This window comes from Triturus cristatus, chromosome 4_1, assembly GCF_964204655.1.
Source record: "Triturus cristatus chromosome 4_1, aTriCri1.1, whole genome shotgun sequence".
NCBI lineage: Eukaryota > Metazoa > Chordata > Amphibia > Caudata > Salamandridae > Triturus > Triturus cristatus.
Genome location: NC_140585.1, coordinates 1,148,377,406 through 1,148,404,646, shown reverse-complemented (window position 1 = coordinate 1,148,404,646; position 27,241 = coordinate 1,148,377,406). Strand labels below are relative to the sequence as shown.

Genomic DNA, 27,241 nt, shown 5'->3' with positions numbered 1-27,241 from the left:
TTTTCCTAAATTCTTACATACTAAAGACTTGGGAATCCGAGCTGCACTTAAACTGTATCTGACACTTCACGATAATGGGTATGTCACAATAGGCTTCTGGGTTCATTGGCTGTCTGTATGTTTGTAAACAAAGTAGTCGTTTCCTGAATCATGGTGGCTTTGTAGAGATTGTACCCGATTGCTTACAAGACATCCCTTAGTTAGTCCATGAGGAACACTCAAACTTTCAAAGTACAAGTAGTAGGTGCCATTTTGTTTTATGCTCTGATAGACTATGTAAATCTTTTTAGGATTATATCAGTGGAAGAACAAGTGCTAGGCGTGTCTGTTTTTCATTCTCATTTTAATAATAATTCTCTCATTTGAGGTATATGTTAAAGACATTCCCATTATGAGGTACATTGAATGTGAAACCAACCTTCACTCATTTCCTTTGAGTAAGCCTCAACTCCTTCATCACAGTGCACTAAGACCCTATTCCAAGCTAATGGGGTACCCCAATTCTGCTATTAACACGGCTTCCTGGCTAAATTGGGATTCTGAGATGTGAAAAACTACATTACTGAGGATCTGTTGGCAACATATTCACCAACCATAACCTGGTGGATTATGACTCTGGGAAATAGGCAAGGATCCAGCATGCATAGTAGAGACAACACAGTTCCGAGCCATATCTTCAACGGTTGGCCTACTGCTGCTCTCCTGGTGCTCTCACAAGGCTATCTTACACAATGCAAAGCAGCGCACCACAGTGCAGAGGTGAGTGTGCTCTGTGTGGCATAGAATTTATATTGACAGCATAATTTTTGGGTGCAAATTCCACTCTCTAGACAAACACTTGAAAGGATCCTATGTATTTAATTTGTGCTGTGTACAGTAGTACACATTCAATGCATGTTTTTTTGTTTTTAGAAATGAATTGTTTAACCCTGCTTCAAGAAGCTGTAGTTTTTTAAGCAAATCTGATTCTGGCTATTTTAGGAGATCTGGCTATATGCCAAAACCTATAGGTGTTTGTGTTGATGGGTTCCAGTAATGTATAGGCCAAAAGACCCGATTCAGGTGAGAGTCTCCTGAGTTTTGAAGCCAAAAAAGACTATTTTAGCTGTCTCCGGCCTGAAATTGCCTCAGCCTCGCTAGACGTCATTGGGGAAAATACAGTGTTCCGATTTTTGTTTCAAAATCTCCCACTATCCTGTTCTAAAATGTTGGCATGTATGCAGTAACTAACTGCCCCTTGCCACAAAATGATGCAAAGCAGCACAAAAGGACACCTTTCGAGTGTAAATCACTGTTTCCCCTAGAGAGTAAGTACCATGCTCAGCCCTTCAAGGTTTCCCGATTCCATGCTTGACTAGCTGACACAGTAAAGTTTTTCCCTCTGAATTCTGGGACTTGCAGCCTCTTTTACTCCATTATAAAACTGAAACAACAAGTCACAGAATTTAAAGGAAAAACCCTGGCCTGGATTAGCTCCTCGTGTATGCACCTCGGAAATTTTGCAGCCACGCAGCGATGTTTTACACCGATTTCTGTTGATGCAAAACTTTAGAAAATCTGGGACAGAGGGTCCCGTCTGAGACTGGCCTAAGTTTAAAATCCGGACTATCACCTATAAATACTTCCACAGTGCTGCACCAAGGTGCTTTACTAAGAGGTAAATCTAGCACATTCCATTACGCAGCTCTTTCTTCCGTAGCTATTAAAAGATTTAACTGGAAGATGGAAGATTTTCTTTTCTGAGGCCTACTGTTCGTGCCAAACTTTAGATTAGGGGTCTCCAACCTTTTCTGTAATAAGAGCTACGTATGTTTAATGAAAATCACCCTGAGCTACTAATATTATTAGTAGCGTAATAATGACCATATAAGACAAGATTACATCAGTGGGGCTGCCATATGCAAGATCATGAGCAGTGATCACCTCCGCCTCTGCATTGTTGCCAGCAGTATTGTACATAAGGCTTCGTCAAAGTGGAACGCCTCTACTTGGGTAATGCATAACAACCATAGTGGTAATGCCACCGACACCAAGGTAGTAGTAATAGTAATAATTCTCCCCAACACTATGATTTATCACTCACATATCAGCTTTAACTGTATTTTGGATTTTCATCCATTTTTCTCTAAACAACAACCTATGATTTCTGAAAATACACACATTTTTTGTCTTGAAGACACACTTTACAATTTTGGCACACGTATATTAATTCAACCAAGCAAAGGCTCCTGATTTAGTAAGGATGAGCTGCCCACAGGAACACTACCTAGAAGTAGCAGGAGAGCTACCAGTATCTCCAGGGACGGACTGGCCGTACCAGGTGTCGGGCGTTTCCCCAGGAGGCTGGGACGGTGGAGGCCGGTTATGTTACTGGGGGCTGGTCTTGCAGTGGTGCTGCAATATACTTTCATATTTCTCTATACTAATTCACCAGTAATGCTTTATGGGTTCCGGAGTAGCGTGCTACTCACTGACAAAGCGCTTCAACACCTCATCAGGGGTAGCTACCTCTATATAAATGCAAACCTTTCCCCTCTTCTATCCCTGCACTATCCTTATCAATCCACATAACGCACTAACATAGCCACCACTCAAATTACTTTCATGTTTCACTATACTAATTCATCACTAATCCTTTATGGGTTCCGGGGTAGCGTGATACACACTGAAAAAAGCGCTTCAACGCCTCGTCAGGGCTAGTAAGCGCTAAATAAATGCGATTACGATACAATACAATATAAAACCCCAAGTAACAAAAGCAGCAGTGCTTCACACTTGTGCCCCACCCACTCCACCTTTTTTAGCGTATTCTTCGTTCTGACTGCCACCTTAACCCATGGAGTCTTGCCCGCCTTATTTGAAATGCAGCTGCCAAGTAAAGCCTCATGAGCACCACTCCTCACTTTTATGCTCCCCCTTTCGTGCATGCTGGGATTTGCAGTCTCTGGTTGTCCAGAATAAGCTTAATCCTACAAGTCCCAGCATGCAAAGTGCAGTTAGTCAAAGAAGCCAGGACTGGCAGACAGTGACGATGTCACGAGGCCGCTTGACAGTTTCGAGGCTCGTAAAAGCCCTGCTCCTGAAGAGATAAACTCTTCAAGGCGCCTGTTTCGACATGTTGCAGGAGAGAAGAACTGTAAACTGTGAGCCATCTACAGGCTGCTGTGCCGGCACTCCCGCAAGATAACTCTGACGAAGAGGAGGCGATTCTGAAAACCGCGGAGAGGAAATCGAGCACGTTCTGCAGACTTTGTCTCTCGCACTGTGATGTGGTTTCCATTTCAGAGCCTCTAAGAGGAGTCCTTGTTTTGATTAAAAGCAGGAAGTTTACTACAATCACGACCCCCGCCCCTTTCGCGCAGTCCTTGGCGGGAATTCCTGCCTCCTCTGCTGGGATGTTTTGTTCCTGGTTTTAATGGCCTTTTATTTTTAGAGGGAGACTTTCCCTGGGGCGCGAGGCGCTGCTTTACGATTACAAAGGGAAGCGGGTCACGTGGGCCGGGGCCAGGGCTCCGGGCCAAGGGAGCCCAAGGTTTGGGAAGCGCTGACTCGCTGTAACAACCGGACGCGAGCCAGGGAGGCACAGTCCGGCCACCGCGACCAGAGGAGCGGCGTCGACTGAGACCCCACCGGACGATGCCAGGCTGCCGGCGGCAACGGTAAGTCGGACCGCACTGATGGTACCAGAAAAGGGCCGGTTTTAACGTGCCCACTGTGTCTTTAGCGCAGAGCTCTTGCAAAAGTGATCCTGTTCAACAGGAGCCACAGAATCCGGCATCTGGTTTGTTTCCCTCCGTTGATCTGTTGTTACAGCGCACGCACGGCATGGCTTTAACCCCTGGTGCTCCGGCTCTGGTGGCCGGCCAGTACCTCGGAAGTATGTGGCATCAACATGTGGAGAGATTTTTTTTCTGGTGCGCTTCTAACAGTAACTTGTAATTTTTACCATGTGGGAGCGCTTGTATATCTAACTGTGTCACTACTTCCTGGCGCTCGTTGCAGGACCAAACGTCGTCGTTACATTTGTGGCAGTTTCTGTCTACTAGTTTGATTTTATGCTAAAAATAAAACTTTTGGCCCCGCTGAAGTGTCATGGCATATTCCTTGATCGGATTGGCTGTGGATACAATTAGGAACGTTAAACACTAGTTTTTGTGGAATTATATGGATATCGTACTTAATCGATATGACTGGCTGCAATAAAAAACTGGCAAGAGTTAAACGGTGACAAAACATTTAGTGAGGGTGACCGTGGCGTATGGAGAAGGCTGTGGTATCCGCGCCTCTGCGTTGGTCGCTCACAGCGGAGTCACAGCCGTTCTACTTCGCTTATGACTGTTGGTGACTACATGACGCCATGTCACCAGACACAACTTTTCCAGTGCTGGATTTTGATTTAATATCTCCGTGTATTAAGGGAGTTATAGTATTTGGTCATTTTAATTAAGACAATTGGACCAACACGCCTGTCAATGATCTGTAACAGAAAGGTCCAGTAATGGAAGAGCCGTGTGCCCCAGGGACATGGCGCCACCTCATCATCCTACTCGTGACTGTGTATCTGCGAGTCACTTCTTTGTCGTATAATGGTCCGAACAATTCCGTTTTCAATTGGTTCTCGAAGACTAGGCGGTGTATTCTGCCCTGCAATGTTTTCCATGTCCATTCATGACTAGCTGTTCCAGTCCGCGATATTGCTTTGTGTTTATTATAAAACGGGGACTACATGTCCCAGAATGCAAAGGGGGAAAAACGTAGGCTAGAGCACCTAGTCCTGCATGGGCCAGGGAAACATGCAGCAGCTACGTGTGCCATGCCCTTCTAGCTACAGGTGCGGAGATCAGGGACCATGGCCAAGCGCAGGGCTTATTCTAAGCCGATGATTGCAGATGGGACGACCGGCACGTATTTTTACCTCCTCAGACTTCTACCCACAGTAAGAGAGAGAGAGAGCACAAGCGGAGGAAAGAAGACAGAATGGAAAGATAAAAAATGGTTCAGAGAAACAACGCAGGGATGAGAGGGAACCTGCTTGAGCAGGGAGTGGCTGATCGTGGACTAACGAGTCAACGAGCGGGAATAACGACTACGTAGCCTTGGTGACTATTGCACCACCGACACCCGATAGCCCCGTCGCGGGACTCCTGTGAGAAACCTTGGGCCCACGGCACTTATTCGTTTGCAAATTAAGCACTGTGTGCTATGCGGGCCCAGCATGGCCATGAAATAGTCTTGCAGAAGCACTCGCTGACTGCGCAGCAAAGCTGTCATTTTCATAAAAAGTGCAGTGCGCACACAATGCCCTTAGTGCTTTAAATGGGCCGGCACTCACAGGTACGGAGTACCGGCACTTCTTATTTTTACCACTCTTACTACCGGCACTTCTCTGCTGCCATGGAGAGTACCGGGACTCATAAACGGTTGGCACCTTGGCTGTTAGTGCTGGTGACCTGTCTGACACCAAGGCACTTCTGTAGCAGTGACTGGTGAGCTGAGCCCCCTCTGAACTATTCAGAGTGGGCTCAAATTAAGAAATCCAAAGAAGGTAAGGAGGTTAAAAGGGCTTTAATCTTTCCTGATTCTTTTGCTTGAGTGTCTGCTTATGTTTGTCTGTTTGCCTGTGGGCGGCTTTGTGTGAGGAAAAAAAGTGAGAGAAGGGGGTGAGATTCGAGACACTCTTGGGAGGTATATTAAATGAAATGTGTGGAATGCTTTGTGTGTGCACATCTGCTTGTTTTTGAGTGTGTGCGCGTGCACACTCGAGAATATATAGTATTTTGCAAAGCAACACCAAATAACAGTATGGAAATTTCAAATATTATAAAATAAGGATATGTTAAAACATCACCACGTTTGGCTTTTGTTAGGAGCTAACCTAGTTTGTTTATAGAAACGCATTTCCCGTGTGTTTTGGTACGTGCTGCAACTAGTACTGAAGTCAATAAGTAGCAGTATGTCTTGCTCTTAGCCCCGCCCACTCGCCCCATTTAAATGAGTACTTGCACTATGTTTTTCCCCATTTGAATCACCCTGCCAGGACGTGCTTTGGTGAAGCCTGCAGTGCTCTGTGGGCGCCCAGCGTGACTACTTCATCCTTTGTTTGAAGCGGTTGCAGTGCCCACTTCAGCCCTAGAATGTCTGGGCGACGGGTCGTGTGTGGTCTAGTGCTGGCATGGCAGAGCCAATGTTATGGTTAGAAAGTGGAGTGCACGTTGCAGGCTTGGCACGGTGCCCCGCACAGCAAGGCCATACGGCCAGGATACGTCACACATGCAATTGCACCGAATTGTTTGGACGGTCTGTGCCGCGTGCCCAGCATGCTCCATATGACCGTAACAGTGCTTTGCACACACCTTTAGCCTCCTTCCTTGCCTCCCTATCCCCCTGCTGGCATACATCTACAAAACCGTTATTTGCGTGAGGCAGCTAAACAATGGGTGATTTAGGTGAGCTGGGGGAGGTCCGGAGATGTTTGTGTTGAGGGGCCTGTCCCTGCTCATCCAGGTACTGACCAGCTAACACAACAGGCACCCCCTGCTGCCATTTAACTCTCTGCCATCAGCTAAGGCGCCACTTTTCTCTCCGCCCTCGCCCAGGGCGCTATCTTAGCAAAGGCCTTCACTAGCTGCGTGCTTGCACCTGTGCGCTCACGTGCCGCCTGACACTTGGGCGAGTGCCGCCTGGGGCCGTGGATTCCGCGCAGAGAGCGCATGCGTAGAGCCTCCTTCAGGCACGTCTGACACGAGAATCAAAGACGCCTCAAAACTGATTTATATCGCCAGCTTGATCACTGTTTCCGAGTTTCTTGGCGCGAAGCCCCACAGGTTCTTCTTGCTGGGCGCTAATTTCATGGCGCTGACATCTCCTGACCTCTTTTGGTTTTACCTAGGCCTTTATTGCCAAACAACATCAACAATGGTGTGGAGACACAAGAGGGCAAAACCATGCGCTGCTCTACCTATCAGACTAGAAGCGTGTTTATTCACGTCTCCCAACCCCCGCAGTTTGTAAATATGTAGCATGTGCCCAACGACAGCAGAGCGCTCTGGGAGTCAATACAAAGATGCAGTCAACGAGTGATGGTAGGGGCAGCTGAGTTCTAAGAGCGGAGGTGGGCTGTTCCTGCACCATGATGTAGAGTTCTTTAAGGAGGGGCGTCTTCCGCCCTTTCTTAAATTGACGCAGGGTTGGGGGGGGGGGGTCCTGATGGATGCTGTTTCAGATACTGGGTGCACACCTAGAGAAGGACTCTTGACTTTGTTTGCTCATTTACTTATCTTCACTCTGGTGTTGCCCAGGCTGCGCGAGAGCCATCGAAAGTGGCGAGCTTCTCAGCCGATAGGAAGGGGTGTGGAGGGTTCCAGTGCTTATGACTGTGCAGGTGATGTAGCTGATTTTAAAGATGGTGGAGGTGGTGGATTCTATGGTGGCCCAAGACAAACTGGGCTTTATGCCCTATAGGGATATGAGACATAACTAGAAGGGGGAGACAGTGTGCCTGGCCCATTGTGACGGACTAGATGAACCAGCAGTTCTGTTAGCCCTCGATGCTGAAAAAGCATTGACTCACTGGAGTGGCTGTGCATGCTGGCCATCCTCTGGAAGAAGCGCTTTGGTCCAAACTTCCTGTCTTAGGCTGCTGTATAGGGGCCCTGTGGCCAAGGTCAGGGGTGTGTTCTCGAGGGGAAATTTGGGATGTACAGGGGTAGTAGGCAGCAGTGTTTGTCTATCTCTCCCCCCCCCCCCTGCTTTTCATAGTGGCATTTAAGCCCCTGATGGCCTGGATCCGAGTGCACGCCCTGATTTGTGTGTTCCAGTTGGACTTGGAAGACGTGATCGCTCTCAATGTGGATGATATCCTGCTACACTTAGCGAACCCACAAAGCTACATACCAAATATATTCAGCATCTTAGATATTTCTGGATCCTATGCAGGGATCCTCATTTATTGGCACAAATCAGTGGCCTTCCCACTGTGGGAGGGCAATATGCATCAGAAGTGGAGAAACCGCCTCAACTGGGAGACTCGGGGTTTTCGATGCCTTTGAATCTTTAAGATTGGATCCAGGTTTATTTCTCCAACATAACCTGACGAGGAGCCTTGTGTCATATAGAAGCAATGTGGAGCAGTGGCGGAGACTCCCACTCTTTACTGGGACGGCCAGCTCTGCAAAATGATTTATTTATCCAAATTCTTATGTCTTGCAAAATACTCCTTTTGAGGTCTGGAATACATTTTTCCGGGTTGTCGATGTGACTATGCGGGTACTGTTGTGGGATGGAGAAGTGCCTAGAGTTGCCCTATCGACTGTGGCCAGATGTCCCGCAGATGGGGAGATCTCCATCCGAGTCTCTCCTTTTACTACTGGGCCACACAGCTTCTAGTGATAAACGATTGGGCATTTTCGATGCAAGATGAATCATCCCTGATGGCAGGTAGGCATACAATGGAGACGGAATGTTATGTCTGCAGACTGCGACAGTTGTTAAGTCATTGAAACTGGTGACCCAGGCTGTGGGATGGCAGGGAAGACTGATGTTGCAGAGCCCCTTCTGGGACTCTGACCTCCTTAGCAACCAGCTCAAGATAGGATATAAGAAATGGGACTTGCTCGGGATCTCCAAGTTGGGGGGACATCTGAAATGATGGGAGATGACAACTCCTGCAATAACGATTGCACTATCTTACGGGTACGTGCACAGCCTTCAAAAAGGAGGCGACGGAGCAATTTCCACTAGAGTATATGGTCCTGAGTTCTCCTCGGAAGAGTGACATAGTGCCTCAGATTTATTCTACTCTCCTTCACAATAGTCTCCCACCACTTGACACGCTCCGAGAGAAATGGGAGAGAGACCTGGGCAGACTTGAAGGTGATGATTGGGGGGATGGCGTGTCGATACCCAGGGGAGGTAGCAATCTGGGCAGGTTTTTTTGGGTTAATATAAGTGAAACATTTTTACAGGGCGTATTACACTAGGACAATATAATTCCAAATGGGTATGTTTGCCGAAGACATTTGTTTCAGGGGCAGTCAGTTGAGGGGTTCTCTGATTCACACTATTTGGGATTGCCCGGGGCCGAGCATACTGCGAGGCGATAAGGTACAGGTTATCGGAGTTTAGAGTGACTCTTGCTCCACAGTTGATCTCCATAGGCATATGGGGGGAACAATCCATTGATTGTTGCATCTTGCTCTTTAATAATGTTGGCCTGATGGTGGTGTGGAGTGATTTGATAAGAAACTGAGGGAAGAGATCGCTGCCAACCCTTCAGGATTGGGAAGAAGGTATGCATTGGTGTATGGGTGCAGAGAAGTTAGTGTACCGAGCAAGGGGCTGTCCAAGTAAATTTGACAAAATATGGGGCCCTTGGATGGCAATAAGAAACATGGCATGGCAAGGGCATGGAAGTGGCTGGGGGAGCAGGATGAGGGAGTGCGAGAGGTTCCAGCTGGGATGAATGGGTGCAGCTAAGAAGACTACAATGGATGGTTCTGCTGATGGTTGCCGTCCAGCCGGTATTATTATGGAGGGACAAGTAATATTTTTATGTATGCTCAATCACTTGCATCATACAGCTGGGGATGGTTTTGTTCTGTTGTCTATTTCTGTATGAAACGTAATAAAAATATTTTCCCCAAAAAATGGATGGTCAGGCTGGCAAGGGAAGCCAGTGGAGCACCATTAATGTGGGAAGATGTGGTCATATGGCCTGAGGTCCTTAATGAGCCATGCCAGCAGTATTCTAGATGCCCTCAAGGATGAAAAAGGGTGGAGTTAGACAGGCCATGGCTGCATCTGGATCTGCACCTCAGCCTCCTGAAGTGTGAAGTTGCATTCGTCGGTTGTGGCACAATTGGAACATGAAGCACCTAGGCTTTGCTCCGTGCTGCATCGCCTGTACAGAGCCGCTTGGCTGCTGCATTGAATACAAGATGGCCTTCAAGGATCACATGAAGTAGGAAGACCTGGTGGCTTGGTTCCAACTCTGCTGCCTACGCAAAACCAGGCACTTCCTGCCCCCAATACTTCGCAATTTAGGCCCTGGTCTTGTTCCTTGTAAACAGTGGCAACGCCCTACCGACAAACCTGCCCCGCCGGAACGCTGGCAGGTCACGATGCAACCAGTGGGCTAATATTTACTTATTTCTTGTAACAATGTACATGGTGTCGATGATCATTTTATTCAGAGAAAATAAACAGAGTTAATACAGTTTACTTTGGAACAAACGCATACGTCCACTTAACACTCCAGTCACCCAAACTGGATTCTGGAACTGTTCCAGCACAGGCAGTGACACAATTTTAATAATATTGTTATTCTGTAAAGTGCTGGCTTGTGACAGATTGTGTCTACGAAGGATGTTATGGTAACTAAATGTTTCTTTCTTGGATGTGAACACGAAACATTGGTTCTAAGTGGACACATTCTACAACAAATTCACAAATATCTGGATAATTAATATAAAACCAGTGATATGTCGAAGGGTAACTATCCAGCCAAACAATCCGAAAAAGAAAAAACATCAAGTGTAATGTAAAAAAAAAAGGCAATTTAATTACTTGCACCAATAATTTCACTTGTGAAAGAAAATAATTTATGTGGTCAAAGAAATGATATCACCGTGCACAAGTGAAGTGGAAGAAATAAATTGTATATAAAAATTCAAAATATACGATTCAGGAATTGGGGGTAATCGAGAGGGGGTCAGTTGCGAATAAGAGGCTCGAACTAGGAAAAGGCACCAGAAAGGCAGTTCCCAGACACTAGCTGTATAAATGTCGTCCACACTTCCACCGTTGGATCCATTATGAGGTCATCGGAACAGAGGTAAAGTCAGAGCACACATCGACTGTAGAAATTTTAAAAAAAAGATGTTAAGGTACTAATAGGAGAGTGAGGGCTGGGCATATAAGTGGAGTGAGGATTGGATTTACTCCCGACCAGTGGCACACAGCAGTCAAGAGAAGCAGTTTAATTAATGCGGTCATACACAGTGGTCCCTTCTTTTAGGAAAACGGCAACAGGTCCTTCCTTATGATTCGGCTGAATGCTTATTTTTTAGCATCACCAGAAGCCATCCTTGACATTGTGCTAGTTCAAGTGCCTCTCTCAACTAGAGCCAGATCATAGGCTTTTTGTCAGTCTAATCTTCTCCTCTATGTCCAACCCCCACTCCGCTACAATCCCGCTTTTCTATATAGGGTTTGTTGTGTGCAGGTCTCTTTCCCAAGGGCTATCCAGGAGCAGAGTAAGAAAGGCCAGTCAGCCACTGGGGTAGTTAAAATAGCCATGCTTTCAATTTTATTGTAAAGTCCAGAATAGAACTGGTGGAGCAGATGGATATGGGTAGCTTGTTCTAAGGTTTCGGGGCTAGATAGGAAAAGGAACGACCCCCACCACCTCTGGTGCAGTGGATGCGAGGCACGTGAGGAAACAAGATGGAGGCATATCGGAGGAGTTTGGGAGGACCGTGGAAGTGAATCCTATTGCTAAGGTATGGGAGGGGGTAATTGCAAGCCTTGTAAGTATGACAGAGAAGTTTGATAAAAGCACGCATGTGGACGGGAAGTCATGGAGAGTTTGCAGATGATTTGATACCTACGGATGTGGAAGATTAAGTACTAGCCTGGCGGCTGCATTCTGAACCACCTGTAGCCACGGGAGGAGGTGGGCTGGGATGCTAACATAGAGAGAAATTCCTTAATCTAGGCTGCTACTAACAAGCGCTTGAGTTATCTTTCTTGAGGTCAGTGGCAACCCCTTGTGTATTTTTTGAGCATCGTAAGGATGCCGAAACTGCTGTCCTATGGTTGGTCATAGCAAGCTGGCTGTCGACAAAGATTCGTATGTTCCTAGTTAATTGTGTCGCCAGAAAAGGTGGTCCTAGATCTATAGGCCATCAGGCATTAGACCAGAGTTATGATTGATATTATATATATATATATATATATATATATTTTCCAACAAAAAAAATTCTCTCTCTCTCTACTATGGAAAGTGAAAGAGGCACCTGAAGCATCCCCTGCCCTAAGAAACATTCTCTAGCCCAAATGGGAAATGCATAGTGCAACAAAAGGCCTGCCTGGACTTGCTTCTAGCAGTGCCATATAAATATTAACAAGAATTTGCAATGTAATAGGTCTCTCATTTGCAAGAGTTTAAGCTGTTGGCATTGTAAATCGCAATGAAAACACAAGAAGATGATGGACGGAGTGCTGAAACTTTTCAAACCCTCTTCCCCCAGTCACAGATCTGGGTAGAATCCATCATCGTTGTTTTGCTCACTTTGCCACCCCAGTTCAGACACAGCTATTAGCAAATCAGTCTTGACCCTGTGCCTCATGGTACAGTCCAGCCCGAACTGCCAAGCCATGTCTTCCCTGGACCGGAAACTAGCATCCTAGGACCGGTTTTGTGCTAACTGCCCTCTTCATCCAGGCTAGCTTGAATCCAGTGGCAAAGTGAGCAAGGGACCCACGTCTGGGCATACCCTGCCAAATTAGGGCGAACAGCATTGAAATTCACCATTTACAGTTGGCTAAGGTAAATATAACTTACACCCTAAGGTAACTATATCTCGCACCCTCGCATGCACAGCTAATTTCACCACATATTGCGTCACTCGTGACATATTCTATGACATCATTGATAATATCACTGCAACATTTGCAATGAAATTATTGATGAGAAAACTGCATGGTGGGGGCGTGAATTATATTTTCCTTAGGGCATGAATTATAGTTACCAGAGGCAACTAACTGGTGAATGTCAGTAGTTTTGTATGTTTAAAAGGTTACATTGTCACTGAAATTCTCATCTAACTATAAAGTCACTTTAACCTTTTGTTTTTTTCAGTGAGAAAAAAAGTGTGTATGTATATATGTGTGTGTGTGTGTGTGTGTGTGTGTATATATATATATATATATATATATATATGTCTGTGTGTGTTTCCATAAGAAAAGCGCTTTTTGTTTTGCAAACAATAACTTGTGTGTCGCTTGATGAATCTTCACACAATTTTCAACAAACTTCCCCTTTTCTGCTCAGCTGCTGTGTCGAAAATTTTGGGGTGAGCCATCGAGCAGGGGCCGAGGAGAAAAAAAGGGGGGGGGTCCCAAAACACATTTTCCCCATGTTGTGTCTATGGGGATTTTTCAGGTTTTTTTTAAACACGCCTACAGCCCAAACGGTTGAACGAAATTACACCAAATTTGGCAGAAGGCTAGATGGTTGTCCAGAAAGCGTGTTTTTTGTGATTTGGTGGAAGTCCGTTCAGTAGCTTCAGAGATATTTAAATAAAGCAATCTGGGAGCCCAATATCCTACTGAAATTTTATTGGCTGCCAACACTTCAACCAGGGAGCAGAGTCCCTCAAAAAATGTAAAAAAGAAATTTAAAAAAAAAGCACGGGGTAGGGTAGAAACATCCAGACCCTTTAGGCCCACTGAGACCTTGCAGGGCCCAAAGATTTTATTTTTGTATTTTTTATAATTCGTCTGGATCCATCTGAAAAAGAAAAAAAAAAACAAAGTGCTTCATTAATTAACATCCCCAGGGTGGGCCAGGTCCTGGGAGCATTTTGCAGCTAAAGGAGGGGGTGCACGGACCCCTCTCCTGGGGCTTAATATTGCATGGGGCCCATGCCCTCCCCGTGGCATCTGTATCTTGTCAATCAATGTAGGGGCCTCTCAGACCCGCCCCCCCCCCACCTCCAGGGACTGCCACCTCTCAGGGGTTTAATGTTTACAAAATGCGGAGTGGCCAAGCGGAGGGGCTGTAATTAAAATTAAAACCTCGGGGGCTGCACTGACCCACCCCCCCACGCAGTCTCAAGGGCTACCACCTCCCTGGGATTTAATTGTAATTGATGCGGGGATGCCGCGTGGCCCCTCCGCAGCCCTGGGGACCACCACCTTTTCAGGGCAAATTAAAACAAAGAGGGAGGCCACGTGGCCAGCCTCCTGGAGCCATAGATGGCCCTGGGGACCGTCATCTCCCAGGGCCGGCTCCTGCAATGTCTTGGGGTAACCACTCCCGGGACATTGCTATCTGATATGGCTTGGCAGAAGCGGCATAGCAAACTCTGCTCTTCTTCTTACAAGCGAGAGCATGTAAAATGCTCTCACTTGCTCTAGGCGGAGCAGAATTACTTTTGGACAGAGGGAGCTGCATGTTTAGCAGCTCCCTCTGTCCAAAAGCAATGCCAACTCCCGAAGAACGCGGGGAGCTGGCCTGGGACCGCGGGGGCTTTCAGGCTCCCCCCACGGTCCCCAATGTGAGAAACTAGGTGCCATGGATGGGACCAGGGCACCCAGTATTGTGGCTGGGCCCCGGAGGATGGGGTCCCCAGGGCCAAAATCAGGCCAGACACCCCTGTTTACAAAAAGAAATAGAAATAAAGGGGAGGCCCCGGAGATAGAGTAATCTGGTCAGGAAAGGGGTCCTCGCCGCCCCCCCCTTCCTTTATTTAAAAAAATAAAAATAAAGCCAGACCCATGGGATGAGATCCCCGGGGCCATATTCGGCCTGGGGAGGGGGGCCACGCAGCCCCTGTCCCCATTCTAAAAATCACTGGCCCTAGAGGATGGAGTCCATGTGGCCCCTTCCCTTATAACTAAAAAAAAATCAAGTTACTGGCACTAAGGGAGGAGCTTAGCGCGCAACCAAGATGGCCGCGTAGGTGCGAGGCTCCCGAGGACCTCCGCGACCTCCTGCATAAATCCTGACCATATCCTGTCCTAGATGAGGGGACTGTGTTCGTGAGACCGAGCTGAGGTGCCACCCGTTTTCCGTTTCCAAATCGGACCTCGGACACCGGCGGGAGCATCGATTGAGGTTTGCGGCCTTCTCCACGCCGGCCCCCCGGATTGGAGTTGTGGGGCGATCCGGAGACAAAGTGAACAACAGCGGCGGGCGAGGCTTGGCGATTCGCGTACCCCGCACTTTCGCTTTCGCGCCCTCCTTGCTGCCAAGCGAGGTAGGGTCGCGAGGCGGCGTGCGGTGGTGTGGCTTCGTCGGGGTGCCCTGCCGGCCCGCCAGCTGTGATCCGCCCTTCGGAGCTGTGGTCGCCCCCCCACCCGGAGCCCGTGAACTGGTTTGTCAGCCCCTTTCAAGGAGATTGGCACGATTTGGGGACTGGAGCCATGTCCACGAAACAAGATGGCGACCGGGCAAAGGTGAAATCGACCCGCCGTGGCGCAGCCCCTCAATCTAACAGCATGGACCGCTACACTCTCCAGAAGGGATCTCCAGAGGCGCCGCGTAGGTCCCCTGTTGGCCCGACTGATGCTCCTGCTCTGCCCGCGGATCTGACCCTCCGGGACGTCATGGGCGCCATCGCCGAGATGAAGGCCTCAGTGGACCAGCGCTTTGACACTCTGGCGCAGAAGATTGACTCGGTCCTCGTGGATGTGGGCCTGGTGAGGGCCGATCTGTCCAAGACGAATGACCGGGTCGACTCTTTGGCCCACACCACCTCGGGCCTCACAACGGACGTGGCGGCCCTCCAAAAGGAGGTGCGCCGACTGGGCCAGGCGAGCGCCCTGATGGATCGTCGACTGGAAGATTCCGAGGGTCGGGCCCGGAGGAACAATGTTCGCATTGTCGGGTGCCGGAGGGACGTGAGGAGGAGGCGGCGGATCTGTTTGTGGAGGACCTGATCCTCACCCGTCTCCAGCCCCGGGGGCTGAGTAAACTCTTCGCAGTGGAACGTGCCCACAGGGTCCCCGGAGGGAGACCTAAGATCGGAGCCCCTCCGAGGCCTCTCATTGCCCGGATCTTCAACTTTCGGGACAGAGACGCTATCCTGCAGACTTCTAGGCAACAAGGACCGGTCAGACTCGACAATATGGACGTAAACTTCTATCCTGATTTTACTCCGGCGGTCCAGAAGCAGAGACTGAGTTTTCTCGGAGTCAAACGTCGCCTACGGGACCTGAACCTCAAGTATGCGATGCTTTTTCCAGCGAAGTTGAGGGTAGAGGTGGATGGCCGCACGCACTTTTTTGATTGTCCCGAGGCGGCCGGGGACTGGTTGGACACTTTGATCGGGGCCGGGGGGGTGGGGGGGGCGCGGTTGGTGGGGAGGGCTTGCCGGATCAGGACTGAGGGACTAATAGTAGGCCTTGCTCTGGACAACATTATTGTCATCATTGACTGATTGTGTAAGTTCCCCTCCCGTGGAGGTCGTACGGGGTCTCTTGGGGGCTTTCCCTCCTCCTCTGGGGGACTAGTTAGTGTTTTCATCTATGGGGCGACAGGCACACTGCACTTTGGGGGGGCTGTTTGGGCTCATGCAGGGGTGCAGGGAGGGGGGAGTTCTGTTGGGACGGGTGGGTTGGGGTGGGGTGTTGTTCGTTTTTACCGCAAGGCAAACCCTTTACTGTATTGGTGTTTTTGAGGTGCTCTCGGGGGGACGAATGATGGCTTCTGTATTTGATGGGGGTAGGGACTTGACTTTGTTGTCTTGGAACGTTAATGGACTGGGGGATAGGATTAAGCGAGGTGTGGTCCTGCAGTATCTGAAACGAATTTCGCCAGATGTGGTCTTTCTGCAGGAGACACACCTTATTGGTAATTCCTTTTGTGCCATGAATCGGCGTGGCTATCGTTTGGTGGCCCACTCGGGCTTCACGTCTGGCTCGCGGGGGGTGGGCATCATGGTTAAGAACTCGCTCCCGCTGGAAATAGATGAGGTGCGCCATGATGAGGGGACGCTACACTGCCTTGGTGGGGAGAATGGAGGGCAAAGTGGTTGTCTTTGTTTCAGTGTATGTCCCACCGGGGCTACAGTCTACCACTTTTGCGGACCTGGGGCGCCTCCTCCTTGACCTTCCGGGGGGGCTTCTGGTGGTTGGGGGGGATTTCAATGCGGTGGTTTCTGGGACTATGGATCGTCACCCCCCTAGGGACCTCCCCCGGGCGCAGGCGTGGCTGTCCGGCCTCTTGGATACATTGGGATTGGTGGACTGCTGGCGCTTAAAACATCCCACGCAGCTGCAATACACCTTCCATTCGGGTGCCCATGGTAGCCTCTCGCGGCTTGATCATATCCTTGTCCCTGCGGCCTATGCTGGGAGGGTGGGAGAGGTGCGCCATCTGGCGCGGGGTATTTCAGATCACTCCCCGCTCCTGTTGCACTTTGGTGTCCTCCCGAGGGGGGAGGGCAGGGTAGCTCCGATCAATGCCTGGTACCTGCGCGACCCCACCATTCGTGCTGACCTGATTAAATCCTTGCAGCGGTATTTTGAGGAGAATGTGGGGTCTGTCCCTTCGGCTATCTCCCTTTGGGAGGCCTTCAAGACAGTTATTAGGGGGGAGGCCCTCTCCTTCATATCCCATGCCCGGAGGCGCGAGCAGGAGGAGGTGACCCGAGTGGAGGCCGAAATTACTGAATTAGAGGGTGATCTGGGGAGTGGGGTGACGGATGCTGCACTGCATGTTCTACACCTTAAGCAAGCGGCCTATAGGGCCCTCGTCACGGAGGCAGCCAGGGGCCTCAGTAGAGAGCAACAGGGGCGACTGTATGATGTGGGTGATAAGGCTGGTAAATTGATTGCGTGGTTGGATAAAAAGGAGAGAGCGAGTCGTGTGGTCCCGCTGATTGAGAGGATGGATGGTGTACGTGTCACCGAGCCAGAAGACATTGTCTCTTGCTTCGCGGATTATTTCCGCGAGGTGTATTCCCCGGTCTCTCCCTGCTCGGAGGCGGATTCCCATGCCCTGCTTCGAGATATCGCGCTGCCCTCCCTTTCGGTGGAGGACAGGGAGTCGTTGGATGCTGCTCCTACCTCGGACGAAATTGCCCTCGCTATACGCTCGGTCGCATCTGGCAAGGCCATGGGCCCGAACGGCATCCCTATCGAGTTGTATAAGCTGCGACCGGACGTACTGGCACCCCACCTCCGCGCGATGTTCCTGGCGGCCCACTCGCGGGGCTCCCTCCCGCCGGACCAACGTCTGGCTACAATCGTGGTGATCCACAAGGAGGGGAAACCCCGAGACCGGGTTACCTCCTATCGGCCTATCTCGCTCTTGAATGCGGAGCCCAAAATCCTTGCCAAGGTGCTCGCCAACCGGCTGGTCGGCGTGGTAGGCGATTTGGTCCACCAAGACCAGTCTGGCTTTATCCCCCATCGCAACACGGCCCTCAATCTGCGGCGCTTGCACGGGGTGCTCGCGCGTGTTCCGTTTGTGCGGGAGCCGGCCATCTTGGCGTCCTTAGACGCCACCATGGCGTTTGACACGCTCGAATGGCCATACATTTGGGCGATGCTGGCGAAATTTGGATTTGGACCGGGATTCATCAGCTGGGTCAAATTGTTGTACTCGGGCCCGTTAGCGCATGTGGTAGTGAATGGGCGAGTCTCGGCCCCACTCGCACTGGGACGGGGCACGCGACAGGGCTGCCCCTTGTCGCCGCTCCTGTTTGCATTGGCCTTGGAACCCCTGGCGGAGTGGCTGCGGTGGCACCCTTCCATCCGTGGTCTCCGTTGGACCCCCGAGTATGAGGACCGCGTGTCCCTCTACGCTGACGATATCCTTTTGTACCTAGCCTCCCCGCGCAAATCACTGATTGTCCTGGTTGATGTCCTGCGCTCCTTTGGCCGTAACTCAGGCCTTGTCATCAACTGGGCTAAATCATGTGTCTATGTGCTTTCCGGGGAGGCTCCCGTCCTCCCGCGGGGATGTCTGATCCAGATTGCCTCGCAGGGGTTTCGGTACCTGGGTGTCTATATCACGCTGGACCCGGAGGCCCGCTACGAGCGAAACTTGCTTCCCCCCCTCCAGCGCTTGAAGGAGGACGTCGCGCGCTGGCGGCGCCTGCCGCTTTCGCCGCTCGGCCGGGCGGCATTGTTTAAGATGATGTCGTTGCCGCGCTTCCTGTACGCTCTCCAGAACACTATGGACCTAGTCCCGGCGCGCTACTTCCGTGAGGTGGAAAGTCTACAGCGCCGCCTGTTCTGGGATGGGAGGCCGCGTATAGCCCTGGCGAAGTTGACGCTCCCGTGGTATGACGGGGGGATTGCCCTCCCGGACATTAAGCGGTATTACTGGGCCTCCCAGCTAGCTGCAATTAATCACGGCCTCTATGGGCCCGCCTTGAACCCGGCATTTGAAATGGACAAGATGCTCCTGCCCGGTGGCGACTACAATCGAGCGCTCTACTCTGGCGCGCCGGATCCCCGCTTGACGGGGCCCACGCGTGTCATGGTGCGGGTGTGGCACGCGGCCAATGCAGCTATGGGGTGGAAGGACCGTTTGACCCGGGCGTCGCCGTTGTATGCGCCTCAGCGGTTGGGCTCCCTGTGGACCTCGAAGGGCTTCGAGAAGTGGGACACGATTGGCATCAGCAAAGTGGGGGACCTCTGGACGAGAGGGGGATTTAAAACATTCGAGACGCTGCAGACGGAGTTTCAGCTGCAGGGCAGTGAATACTTTCGGTACTTGCAGGTCCGTCACGCGCTGGGCTCCGTCTTCCCAGACGTCGCCTCCATCCCGGAGTCTTCCCCCCTGGAGGATAGAGTGCTGGATGGCCACGTTCCGGATAGCACGATCTCCCTCATTTACAAAAAAATGATTAATGACCGCTCGGGCCTGCTGACCGGCCTCCGTGAGGCTTGGGTTGCCGACGGGCTGGAGTTGGACGACGAAGACTGGATTTCCGCGGTGGCCTCTCCGAAGGAGGTGGCCATACCGGCTCGCCTTTGCTTCGTCCAGCTTAAGATACTCCACCGGGTTTACATGACGGGGCCAAGGCTTCTGCGTATGGGTTATGCTGAGGATGGGTTGTGTAAGCGTGGGTGTGGTGCTTTGGCGACTTTTTTGCATATTTTGTGGGAATGCCCGAAGGTGGAGCGATTCTGGCGTGGTGTGCATGAGGTCCTGCGTCTGGTTACGCATGTCGCGCTGTTGCCTGAAGCGAGGAGATGCTTGCTGAATGTGTGGGAACCAACTGATTACTCGGTTCCGCAGACGCGATGGGTGACTCTGGGATATATGATAGCTAAGCGTGACATCGCTCAACTGTGGGGATCCCAGCGGCCCCCGGCGGTGTCGGCCTGGAAAGAACATATGGATTGGTGCATGTTCCGAGAAAAGGTGGTGTATGTGGCGAGGGGCAAGCCTGGGGCGTGGGTGAAAATATGGGGCCCCTGGAACGCCTACCGCGGGGGTATCTGCGAGCCACCACTGCTGCCTGCTGCCTCACCGGCTCCGTCCCCCTAGTTGACCCCCTCCCCCAGCCCCGGGCACTGAGTTCCCCCAGTCCTGGACTTGTTTCCCTTCCCCCTCTTTAGATTCCTGTGGATGGTCGGGGTCCCTCATTTGAGGAGCACGTGCGGTTATCTTCGATTGCGGGTTGCCTTGCGGGTGTGGTTTTTCTATGTTGTTGTGTTTGTATAAAATGAAACCGTATTGTGGGCTTAGAGTCATGTGGCCCACGTCGTTGATGCCTCCTGATTTACTTCTCTGCAACGCCAAGTGCCCTTTTGTAAGTTTGTCAGGTGCTCCTGTCACTCTAGCGGCCGGCCGGAAGGTTGTAGGCCCATACTTGTATATACTTGAGATTGCAATAAACGGTTTCAAAAAAAAAAAAAAAAAAAGTTACTGGCACTACACCAGAGGACCCGCCCCCTTCCTGCACCACTCTGCAATCGCGTTTCCTGGCTCACTACTGGTTGGGGGATTAAGTCTCCTTGGCTCCTGAGGGCACAGGACTTTAGTGGTCTTCTCCCCCAACCAGTAGTGTGTCAGGAGGCGTGTTTGCAGAGAGGTGGAGAAAGGGGGAGTGGCTGCCAAAGACCCCTCGGCAGTCCAGCTGTGTGGGAAAAAATGGAAGAAACAGGAGGGGTAGTTGGCCCCCAAGGACCCTCAAGAGCCAAGGGGACTTCATCCCCCAACTAGTATTGCACCAGGAGGTGTTTGCAGGGTGGTGGAGAAATGGGGCATGGCCATCGAAAACCTCTCAGCATTCCCACTGTGTGAGAATTACTGAAGGTAACAGGAGGGGTAGTTGGTCTCCAAGGACCATCAATAGCCAAGGGGACTTCTTCCCCCTACTAGTAATGCGCCAGAAGGCGCGTTTGCCAAGTGGTAGAGCAAGGGGGCGAGGCCTCCGACAACCTCTCAACAATCCTGCTGTGTGGGACTTACTGAAGGTAACAGGAGGGGTAGTTGACCCCCCAAGGACGTCCTTGGGAGCCAACTCCACCTCCTGTTACCTCCAGTTAGTCCCTCACAGCGGAATTGCAAAGAGGTGTTCAAAAGGCCACACCCCCTTTCTCCACCCCTCTGCCAAAGCGCCTCCAGGCGCACTACTGGCTGTGGGATGAAGAACACTTTACCAGTTTAGTTATAGTTACCGAAGGATACGAGTTATAATCACTTGAGTTAACTCTAACTGTTGATTTTCCATAGTTTTGTGTGTGTAAAATCTGAACCCAACTAGAACGCCCCTGTAACGCTTGTATATATTTTTTTGTCATATAATTTTGTTCAAAAAAATGTATGTCTTTTCACAAGAAAATAGCGCTTGTTGTACAAACCCTAGATATGCCCCCCCCCCCAAAAAAAACATTCCTTGAAAGAAAAAAAAGGGTAACGGCTATGATGCAAAACCTAAAAAAGAAAACTCTTTTCACCAATAAACCATGCAACCATAACTCCCGTGCATGCGCTGCTCAGATATCCTTGTGACACACTAGACACTCTGAGTACCTTGGCACTGTCCAGTTGTCGCGTGTAGCAGTATAACCAGAAGCCCCAGTCCCACCCATGACATCTCGCAGCCTGTTGGCTGGTGTGTTGTGTTCCAAGAACCTCCTGCCACGCTTGTGACAGCACGCTCGGGGTACGATTGGGCTCCAGGGGCGTATTGAAGTCCCCCGCGGACCAGGAGGGCCTCCAGGCTTACCCATACTGCAGAGGGCTCCCTCCGTCGGCCCCTACGGATAGTGTGAGGGCACCTTCAGGCTATTTTGCAGGAGGGCCCCCTCACTTATTGTTACACCACTGGTGGGCTCTTGGGTGATTCAAGTGACTCACAACTGGAAGAATCCGACTGCTGGCGAATCTCCATTATTGGGTGACCAGACCGATGAACCAGGTGCATATTGCTTCCCTCTACCTACACCTACATTTTGTTCCTGTTTAGATCCCTGAGGCTTCCACTACACCTACAACGTATCCTGAGGCAGATATCTCATTTATAAACGCTGTCTTACTAAGCAGCTGCTGAAGCGGTAAGGGAGAGGATGTGGTCCGTCGGCTTAAACTGCCTCACTTTGGTGCCGGAAACCAGGTTTCGAGCCTCGAGGTCGCGTCCACATCCTGTGATTCTGGGCAAATCACTTAATCTCCCCGTACCTGAATGTGTAATGTAAATACGGTGCTCATGTAAAGCGCTCCAATACCTTCGGGTCGAGTTCGCGCAATATAAATGTGCAACAAAAAAAAGCGTCCTAACAGCAACGCACTTAATGTACATCCTTGTCCAAGCAAACGGGGCTCCAGAGTCTCATTGGCTTCCCCCTGGTGGCCGAAGACCAGGTCGAAGGTCTGAAGGAAGTGGGGGTAAAGTGAGACACCGTACCCCGTAGACTTGCATGAAAAAATATCTGGCCAGAGGTATTTAATTTCAAATTAATAGATTCTGTAATTTACTATTAAAAGATCACACACAATGTGACGCACAGAAAGTCACAAGTCTTCCCTACACCAGTCATTCTAGAGGCGTGATCACAAAATAATATAGGGGCCAAAATAGAGCAAAAAAGACCACAGAATATAATTTGGGACCATTGTTGTTCTATGTGGCAACGTTTTTTGGATTACCCAAAGTGACGAATCTTGTAGTCAAGTCAACACAAGAACCTCCTTCACTGGTCCGAGACACTACTCTGTAGATCTGGGCAGTTTCTGATCAGAAGTCGCCTGCACCGCAAGGCAATGTCTGTTTTTCTCTGTTTTGCCTCGGGCCTCCCCCCTCCACCTAAAATCGGGTGCAGAATGTTCCAAACACTTCCGGGTGACGCACCAAAGGCGTCGGCTGTCTCCTCTGTGGATCATTTAAGTAGTATGTTGCCACATCCTTTATACTACGACCTCGCCCCTGTGAGTAAAGAGGACAGGCTGTACAGAGCTAATACCAACGTTATATGTGTAGGTGACATCTCACAGAAAGGAACAACATGGACAGAGTCAGCGACGCAGGTCTAAAACTGAGTGTAGGGGTAACAGATTGGGTGTCCCAAGGTTGTGTCTGTGTGTTTTTTTTTATTTATAATTAGGTGCTTGCAATTGAGATCTTTGCTTCAGCTGCCCTGAACATTTACTCCTTTCCACGGGCCGGTTCTGGGAGGACAAAGGGATTGGTTTACTGGTTAAATTGAAGAGTGCAGTAATAGGGTGGCTGGGTGCAAATCCCTGCTTCTTGCGCAACTGAACTATATAACTGTAAAGTCTGACTGCTATACTGAGCGAGTCCAGATTGGTGTGCTGAGGGCACCACGGACTGATTGCTCCACAGGCTGTTGTGCAGTAGCCTGTAAGGCCCCCGGGTTGCTCACCAGACAGCAGCGCTGAAGGGCCCAAGCGGATTTTCCAGAATGCTGTGCGCCGGGTAGGCATCTTAGTGTGGTGGACACCCCGGACAGGACCAGATTGCTGTGTGACTAGGACCACTGACTGTTGTGCTGCAGGCATCCTGGGATGTTATGTGTTTGGCATGACTGCTTTAAGACTGGCAAAGCACACTGTTTACGGCTGACAACATAAGTGCTTGAGGGCACCCCGAGTGTTCAGCAGAAACACGGCCTGTTTTATGCTCAACGTGACAATGACCCGTCAACTGTACCCCACTACAATTGAGTGTCTTTGTTGGAAGCAGAACTTTAGTTCGGATGAAAGGGGGGGGGGGGGGGGGGGGAGTCTGATAAAGGACAGTGACCAGCAAAAGTATAACTAGGAATCTTTACTAAGAGGCACAGCCTTTGTAATCAAGTGCAAAAAGAACAATTGATGGACAGAATACTGAACAATGTCAAACATTCACCCCTGTACAGAGATTTGGGTCTAACTCCATCGTTTTTTTGCTCACCATGCCGTTCCAGTTTGAACCCAGCCATATGCAAATCAGTCTTGACCCTGCTCCCCATGGGAACAGTCCAACCCGAATTGTCAGGCCAGGCCCTTCCTGGACTGGAAACAAGCATCCTAGGACTGGTTTCGGGGTTTCACCCCACATCAACCAGAATAGCTTGACTCCAGTGGCATGGAGAGCACGGGACACGCGTCTCGGCATGCCCGTCACACCCGGTGTGACAAATGCAAAAAGAACAATTGATAGACAAAATGCTGAACAATGTCAAACATTCACTTCAGTACAGAGATCATGGCCTAAATCCATCGTATTTTTCTCCCCATGCCATTTGTTTAAACACAGCCATGTGCAAATGAGTCTTGACCCCGCTCACCATGTAATTAAGGGCGCATCCTGAAACATTTGAATTTTGAATGCTATGCTTGACACACGCATGCCACCGTAGGATTTTGGGAGTCTCCCTAACCCCTTTGTTATTACATCCAGAAATAGATAACAACAACAAACCAACACTTAAAGCAAGCCAGAGCCATTGGCTTAGCCAATGCTTGTTAGAAGTGTCTGATAAATGAGTAACAACGTCAGTAACAATGTGACTAATTTGAAAATGTTTCAAAACATGAGGCTGTGAATTAAAAATGTCTGTGGAAGAGGTCGTAGTCTTTAGAGTCTCAGTCACTTCTGTTCTCCCCTCTCGACGCTCTCCTCTGCAATCCCTCCCTCTGTTAGGCTCTTACACCATTTTATTCTCCACATCTATGTGCATTAGTCACAAGTCAACTCCTCCCTCTCCATGGCTGTCTTTTCATTCTTTCAATTCTCTTAGTGGAATGCAGGATTAAGAAAATTATGTGAAATATAAACCGGGACTGCTGCATTGCTTACACAAATTAAACTCCAGTTTCTTTCACAGTCATTGTTTGGAAATACATCTGAGAATTTGTCGGTGAATTTATTTCGGGGCTTAGTAGGTGCCCGTTGCAAAGTCTGTATTGCTACAGGGTCTGAGACCGGGCAGCATCCGGCACACTTAAAGCTCAGGTTGTAAGATCAAGGAGGCACTCCATTGTCGCAAAGTCACTGTGGCACACTGCTATGACGTCCACAAATCCTGCATCTGCTAAAGTGAGGCAAGTTGTTCGAATGGCCACTGAAATAACTATACAGTAAATTTACTGGGAAGTCTACATTACCAGTTCCCTGAGAGCTGTAGCAGTCCTGGGTTTTGGCAGCCGGCTTTTGCTTATCTTCATGCCGCACCACCAGGGACTGCTACTCTCTCCGTCATTGTCTGGCCCTTGGATGTTCCATTATAGAGGTGGGACATCCTTGGATTCCACATTAGGTTGATTCAAAACCAGCCGCGGTCCCTGCAGGTAACTGCATTGGGGGGGATTTCCAGGGACGATGCCGTGGGAAAATTAAATAAATGTCTTTTCCCTCTGCATCGTCTTTCGACCCCCGCCACCCTCCTCCCCAACGCAGTCCCACCACTGTTACCTGCACGGACCGCAGCCGTTCAAAAATGCAGGCAGTTTTGTATGTTTAAGGAAAAAACGGCAAATTATGCAGACACCTAGGTCTATAAAGTAAGATTCGATTATTGTGCGACTCGCAGATGAGTGTTTTTACTGCAAACCACCTTTGCCGTTGATTAGCGGCTGCATTTCTGTTGGTTTATCTTTGCTCAATGCCTGATGCAGCTCCTTCTGCCAGAAAGCAATGTTTGGGTGTCAGCCCTAATAGAGCCCACTGTTGCTGACAGTGGAGTGGTTGCACTTACGGAGACGAGCCCTTAGCTTGTATCTTTCTTGGACTCGCACACAAAGAGCGGGTCACTCATGTCATCCATCCTACAATCACCGACTGATCTAGAGAGTGGGCTGGAAATTGTTTCTTTTTTGTATTCTACTTGCCTTTAAATACCGCTTACTATATCTGATGAGGAATTTAAGTGTGCTATGGGAACCCAAAGTTAATAGTTAATCCAGTGGTTATTACTTGTTGTAAATTTGTTTGTTATTTCAGTCTTGTGCCCTGGAGAAAATGAAGCATTTCCTCCAGTTTTTAGTGGTGGACTAAGTTACTAACCGTTGGGTGTAATCATGAGCGTGAGTTCATGCAAGTTGAAAAAGTCGGATTAGTAAACAGGGTGTTGGAAGTTAGACATTATGAGATTGCAAAGAGATGTTACACTGAAGGAGAAATTGTGATTTAGGATAGTGGGTCAGCAGGTTAGAAAAGGTTAGATTATGCAGATATGGATACTCAGACGGACAGTTTGATTTGTAAGGAGGGGTATGGTTAGTATACTGAGGTATTGTAGAGAGTAAAGTGGCAGGTAAGTGAATGAGTATGGTACCCTCAGAGGATGGAGTGTAAGGAGAGTATCAGTCAAATAAAAAGGTTAAATAATCCATAGCTATAAATCAGGTTAGCTTGTATGCAGGATTTTGGAATATTGAGATAGGATGCAATCTGGGAAGAATAAATAGTAGAAAAGAAAGTTGATTACCTGGGGGCAGGTGATGTAACTTGTTGCTTTTTGGGTTGTTGCGTTTTGCTGTTGATGGTGTTGGTACAGCGGTCTGTTTTTACTCCGATATTGAACAGTATTAGAAATGTTTGACTTTGTACTTCTTTTTTAAAAATGGGGTATTGAGTTATGTGGTATGTCCGCGTAGTGGGTTGTTTAGGTTTGTGTGAATCTATTTTGAGGAGTGGACATCCCTGTGGTTTTCATTGAACACTCCATTATTTATTTGTTTGTTTGAGACTGATACATGGGTGGTAAGTTTCTAGTTGGATGCAATTCCCCCTAATATTGGCGGGTTGTTTGTAAAAGGACTCTGCTGCTTTAGCATGTCCTTAATCTAAGAGGGATCCTGGAGAGTATCTGCCTATGTGCAGAAAATGAGAATGTGTGGATTTTCTGTTGAAGCATATTGGAACTAAGCAAAACCAAAGGAAATGATGGACGGAGTGTTGAACATTGCAAGCACTCACCCCCAGTCAACAGATCTGGGTTTGATCCATCACCGTTCTTTAGCCCACTCTGCCACCCCAGTTCAGACATGGCCATATGCAAATCAGTCTGACCCTGTGCCTCATGGGAACAGTCCAGCCCGAACTGCCAA

The 27,241-nt window shown here is 49.5% G+C and overlaps 1 protein-coding gene across 2 annotated transcripts in view; it reads left to right on the top strand.

The window, feature by feature from the left end:
• The window catches only part of LOC146856225 (volume-regulated anion channel subunit LRRC8D-like), a 61,917-nt gene that overhangs the window by 19,309 nt on the left and 15,367 nt on the right, over positions 1–27,241 (top strand). The window contains exon 1 of one of the 2 annotated variants that reach the window (XM_085654286.1): positions 3,031–3,659. The exons of the other annotated variant lie outside the window; for it this stretch is intronic. The gene's annotated coding sequence lies outside the window, so the exon portion shown is untranslated. Of the gene's footprint in view, positions 1–3,030; positions 3,660–27,241 lie in introns of those variants that run through there. 2 annotated transcript variants of the gene reach the window in all.